The 6,219-nt window shown below is 50.1% G+C and overlaps 1 pseudogene; it reads right to left on the bottom strand.

The window, feature by feature from the left end:
* Positions 1-224: 224 nt before the first annotated feature.
* On the bottom strand, positions 225-5,872 carry LOC130848482 (ataxin-2-like protein; annotated as a pseudogene).
* Positions 5,873-6,219: the final 347 nt, after the last annotated feature.

Below are 6,219 nucleotides of genomic sequence, written 5' to 3'. Positions count from 1 at the left end.
AGGAGCATTAGAACCCAAGCGGCTGTCCCTTCATCCAGTGCCGTCCAGTGTGGGGTGTGGGGGGCGTGTTGGCAGGTTGGGTGTGTTCCTCAAGGTGTCTCGTGGGGCTGTCAGAAGCACAGATCAATCGCCCTTTCCCAGCGAGTCAGAGCCCCTCCTCATGTGCCCGGCTCAGCCCCCCACACCCCAGCCTGGGCCCGTCTGCCGTGCTGACCTTGCCTTGGCTAAGTCAAGAGACAATCGGGGTCACCGAGAGCTTGGGAGGCAGTGGGGAAGGGCTGCTGGATCGCAACTGAGCGAGGACGGAGGGAAGCAAAGGACAGAGCCAGTAGCAAGCCCGTGGTGGCCGCGACTGTGGCTTCTGCCCACCCTACATACTTCACAGACAGGTGCAGGTTGGCAGGCGCCCTGTGGGACAGCCCTGCCGCCAAGACCCCTCACTCCCCACCCAGAACCCCTGCATCCTGCACCACCTACAGTCCAACAGCCAAATTCCCCCAGCTAAAGAACTCTCGAACCTATCATCAGCTCCCCCTGGAAACCCAGGTGCCTGGCCAGGCAGCTCACCTTGGGGGTGTCCGATGTAGGGTTAGGGTGAGGGCGTGGAAGCTGAGAGCGCAGGCACCCCACTCTGGGCCACCGCGCCTTGGGGGTGGGCGTGGCTCTGGGGTGGGTGCAGCGGCATCACCTGGGGCGGGTGGGGAGCCCCAGGGTGAGGGGGCGGGGCTGCTGTCATTCCAGTTTGGACGTGGGCCGTGTTGGGGAAGCCATGGGGTAGCTGCTGGTGGGCATGGAGGGCATACACAGTGGCTGGTTGGGGGAAGCTGCTCTGAAGGGACAGGGCAGAATGTCCCCGTGGCAGAGAAGGCAGTGTGCCTGTCAGGCAGGCTCCCACAAGTTCTGCTGTGGCTGTCCACTGCCCAGGTGTGGGGCCTGTCCCGCCAGGTACTGGACGGGACTGGGGGCCAAATGCTGGGACTGCGTTTGGCTCCCAGTTGGTGTGGTGACCGCCTGAGGCTGGCGGGTGTGGAGCGACATGGCACAGTGTGGATAGGACTGGTGAGCAGTGGCATAAAGGGCTTGGGGGTGCTCTGCAGACGCCTACTGAGGGGTGGAGGATGACGCAGTGGCCTGGAGATGGCTCCCCGACATCAGCACGTGTGAGTGGCTTTGAAGCCTGGGGGCAAACACCGGCCGCAGGGGGTAGCAGGCCATGGGCTGCATCTTGGAGGGCTGCCCTGGGAACTGCTGTGGGTTGTAGGGGATGGAGGAAGAACAAAGTGTGGCAGCCACCAGAGGTGGGCCAGCGGCGGCCGCGGCCTGCATCATCGAAGGGGCTCAAGCTGGCTGGTGTTGGTCTGAGTGCTGGGGGGCAGGGAGCCTTTTGCTCCCGGGACTTGCCCTGCTGTCCAGGCACTGATTTGGACACAGGATGTGGATACATCTGAGGTGCCTGAGCAGATGGTCCCGTGTGGATCTGAGGTATGTGGGAAATATACTGGGGGCTTTATAGCCCATTCCAATCTGCTGTCTGATAGAGGAATAGAGGGACTTGAATGAGCCCGGGGTCCAGGAGACGTTGGAGTACTGGTGGATTTATTCACAGTCAGCAGGGGCTTAGTGGGATTGAACTCCTTGGCATTGGATTGAAGTGGGATTGACTTCTTCACTTGTTCAGCAGCAGGGCCCTCATCCTTGTCATCTCCCTTGATGAGGCCCACTGGGGGGCTGCTGGTTAGGCTCGGGCAAGGTGGTGGGGGCTGATTCGGCCCCTCGGTGCTTCCTGCCGGTGGCAGGGGTAGTTTATCCTCCTTATTGGTTACAGATTGTGTCTTGGAGGAAATAGGGGACTCCATGGACTCTGAGACTAAAAGACCATCAACCTCCTTCTCCAGGATCCAGGGAGGAAAAGGATCCAGGGTGGTCTCAGGGGGGCTACTGGGAAGAAGTTTAAACTGGGCCCCAAACTTTCTCAGTTCTTCCAGCTGAAAGCGTTTCTGTTCTTTCTGAAGGTCAGGGACTTTCCCCACTATCCAGCACAGCTCCTGGGACTCCAGCGTTCTCCCAGGTTCCTTGGCCAAGAGTTCTTTTACATCTCTCGGGGCCAGTGAGATCTTTGGCAAAGCTGGGGAAATGAAGCCTACTGCAAGATCCCCAACTGATCATGTCATGGGGATGGAAGCTGAAGATGTCAGTACCACTGAACACATGGGAGGCTCAGGACAAGAAACTGAGATTGGGACAGGGAAGGCTGACTTGGGAGAACGAGGCGGGTACCTCTGGACCACTGCAGGAGGAGGTAGAAAAGAAGCTTCTCCATAAGGACTGCTGCTTGGGGAAGGCAGCGTCTTGGCACCTCTGAGAGGCCACTGTGCCTTTAGGGGACATGCGGCAAGGGCCTCCATTGATGCTGCGTGTCTCAGAACCTGGGCCAGGGCTGCTATTGGCAAGATGTGAGAGCCACGAGGTGGCAAAGACCTAAGGCCAGGCCGGCCGCCCCGAGAACTGTTACATCGAACTCTTCCCTGAGGACATTCCCAAACTTGTTGGGGTAGAGGGATATACTTTCCCTCCCTAGACGCCAAGCTGGGGCTCTCTCACCTTGAACCCTGTCACTGAACTGCACGGTGCTTCTCCTCCTTGATGTGCCCTTCATTGTTCTGCACAGCGACCAGCAGGCAGTACTGGGGGCTCAATTCAATCTCTCAAGCCAACTGGGCTGCACGCAGCAACTGCTGAAAAAATTCTTCTGAGTTGGCCGTCTCCAAGGGCACCATGTAAGAAAGGTCATGAGTGACCTTTACACTGTAGTTCTCCTCATTGAACTTGAACATTTCATTGGGGTCCCATCCATTGGACATGTGAGACTCCAGGTCATATCATCACTGTTGCTGTTGCCCCCCTCCCAGCCCTGAAGCATCTTCTCTCTGTGCTCCCCATTCACCTTTAAGTTCATGGCAATGGCTGAGTCAGTGAACTTGCCTTTAATAGCATAATTGAAGTCAACATTTTGGAAGTGGGCAAACATGACATCACTTGGCTTAAACACCATGGTGTCCACAATGTCTTCTCGACGAGGGCCACCTGCTGGCTCCGATGTGTTCTGCTGCACAACTTCTACTGCCAGTTCAAACTTTGAGTTCAGTGTCTTGAAGATACCTTCATAGGTGGCACCATTCTTCACCTTTACGTCACAAGTGAAGCCCACAACCGCTGTAAGGAAATGCAGCAATCTGGAATTGTTGTAAACATCTTCAAACGCCAGTGACTGTGGAGGTCCCTTTCCTGTGCTTTGTGTCCTGGTGCTGCTGATGGCTGCCGTTGGGGTGTCTGGTGCCCCCAAGGGGGGCGCGGAGGGGTGGCAGCTGCTGGTGCTGGGAGGTCTGTTGTGGTGGCTGAGGCTTCAACATGATGGCAGTGTGTGGAAGGGGAATTAGGGAGAAGGGAGGGAGAGAGGAGGCCGGGACTGGGCCACTACTGGATAGCGCGGGAAGTGAGGGGGACTGCAAAGCTGGGGACCAGCCTTTGGCAGGTGGGGGTGAGCCCCACGGTGTCAGGGACTACATTCCTTTAATTCCAGATAATTTTATCTCAAGATAACATATTATCATGATTCAAAGTATTTTATTGACCACCCTAACAAAACGTGTATGTAAATTAAAATTTAATTTTTGCCCATGACCATATGACCTAGGGGCCAATAGATTTCTTCTGGATTAAGAAACCCCAAAGGAAGCAGGTGCTCAGCCTGGAGGAGGCATAGTTTCACATCCAGCAAGCAACATGAGAACTTTTCTGTGGTGCTTGTACAATCTCATGTCTCTGGTTCTTGGCCAAAAACCAGCTATAATCTGTCAGGGGCTTCCTCCCAAATAAAACTAAACACAGCAGGTGGCCACGATGATCAATAAGCACCATTTCCCCGGGTACTTGTGCCTGTAAGCACTTGAGGAAAGGATTTACAGAGGTTATGTTGACTGTCAGAGACAAACCAATGATGCAGAGAAAAACATGTGGAAGAGATTAAGATGCAGAGTTCATTGGGATAACTTTGGCACTCGAGATCTCTTGAACCACAAGATTTCAAGTAGAGTTAAGCAAACATGCTTTATACATCACCCACAGTGGTGGAGATAAATTGGCAACAATTTGAAAATAACATTGGTACCTGATTTTAATAAGGGTACTGCTGAGGATATCTCTAACACATGTCGTACCTGCCAATGGCATGATCCTTACAGAACTGTAAAAGTAGGAAATGAAAAGGAGGTAAAGTCTTGAAGCCCCTTTGAACATCCCCAAATGGGTTTTACACAAATGCCCCAAGCAATGAGCTATCATTTTGTTCTAGTTATTATTTACTTTTTCTTAGGGTGAATCAAGGGCTTTCCTGGCCAGAGAGCTATGGTCCTAAAAGTGGTAATAGTCCTCCTCCTTCTTCTATTAATAATAATAATAATAATAATAATAATAATAATAATAATAACTTGACTTTATTTTCCTGATCGGGGTGTGGTGGAGGTCAGGAAATTCAGTTACCTCTCCATTGACATAGGCACACATTTCACTGGCATTGCTACTAGACAACTCTGTAAATGTTCACCTTTTATTCAGAAACTCCATTATATTTTTCATCCACAATCATCAGGAAAAGTAGAACCAATAGAATCCTAAAATTATTATGAGCAAAGCTCTAAGAAATCCTTGAAATTTCAAGGATTTTAGACTTGACCAGGGCTTTTAGACTTGACTGGAACAAGACCAACTCCCTCCAGGACCCACACATTGTCCCCTCTCAAGTTAATAACAAGCCTTTCCATGTGTTTGGGAATTTCATTTCCAATGTCAGATTCTAACTATTGCAAACCGATATGATTAAATAATACAAAGGGCTCATATCCAGCTTTATTAACAACAGATTCAAGCTCTGTTATCAGAACAGTCGCCTGCACAACCCTTGAAGGATCTGAAGCCTGAAAAGCTGGTCTTCAGGGAAAGGTATCAGAGAACTCTGTCCTTGAACCATGACAGAAAGAACATTATGATGTATTGTTAGCAACTGATACAGCAGCAAAACTCCAAGATGATCATCAGATTCTCGTTTCTTAATTAAGAAGACATACACCATTTCCTCCATAGCACTGGATGTCCAGTCCATCAGTAGTCTGTAAACTGACAGCTACGGGGGTGAACAGTATCCTCCCAAGACTCTCTGATCAAGTCGATTACTGCTGACATAGACTGTTTCTGTCCACGGCAACAGGACATGATTTCTTGATTCCCTGGTACATATTTTCTTTGCTTACTTCTAGTCTTGGTTATTATTATTGTACTTTGATACTCTCTGTTAACTGAATAAATGTTTTTCAGCATACTCTCCATTATTTATATTCTGTTATTTTTTTTTTTATTCCCTAAGGTCTTCTGCCCCTTAAGGAAAAACAAACTCTCTTGCTTATTTGTCTTTTAGTTACTGTGGTAGTTAATTTCACGTATCAACTTGACTGGATCAGGGGATGCCCAGGTATCTGGTGAAACTTTACTTCTGTGTGTCATCTGTGAGGGTGTTTCTAGATGAGATTAGCATTTGAGTTGGTGAGCTCCATAAAGTAAATTGCCCTCCTCAATGTGGGTGGACATCATCTAATCTCTTAAGGGCCTGAATAGAACAAAAATACAGAGGAAGGAGGCATTTGCCCCTTTTTCCTGCCTCATTGCTGCTGAGCTGGGACATCTCATCTCATCTTCTCCTGCCCTCAGGCTGAGATTTACACTATTGGCCTCGCTGGTTCTCAGGCCTTCAGGCTCGGACTGAACTGACCTCCTGGGTCGGCAGCTCATGCATGGACCCCCTCAGTCTCCGTAAGTGCATGACCCAATTCCTCATAACAAATCTCCTTTCATATCCTATTGGTTCTGTTTCTCTGGAGAACCTTGACGAATACAGCTACAATTCTGAATTTAATTCACGGCTAGACTCGCCTTCCTCCATCTGATTCTGCTGACAGAAAAATGTAAGAGCTATTCCTTTTAACAATTCAGAAGGTAGATTTCATCTTATAGGCTCCGTCTGGTTCTTAAATTTCAATCACATAATGCATTCCAAACTTCAGCCTCGTCAAAAGTGGACCTTGACTCCACATCAACCAAATGATTCCTCTCAGGTCATCACAACCCTGTCAACAAAACCTGTCACACCAAGAATGGGAACTAATATTG

The sequence above is a fragment of the Hippopotamus amphibius genome, chromosome 3, assembly GCF_030028045.1.
Source record: "Hippopotamus amphibius kiboko isolate mHipAmp2 chromosome 3, mHipAmp2.hap2, whole genome shotgun sequence".
NCBI classification, from domain to species: domain Eukaryota; kingdom Metazoa; phylum Chordata; class Mammalia; order Artiodactyla; family Hippopotamidae; genus Hippopotamus; species Hippopotamus amphibius.
Note: the sequence above shows the minus strand (reverse complement) of the source record. Positions and strands in the feature narration are given on the sequence as shown.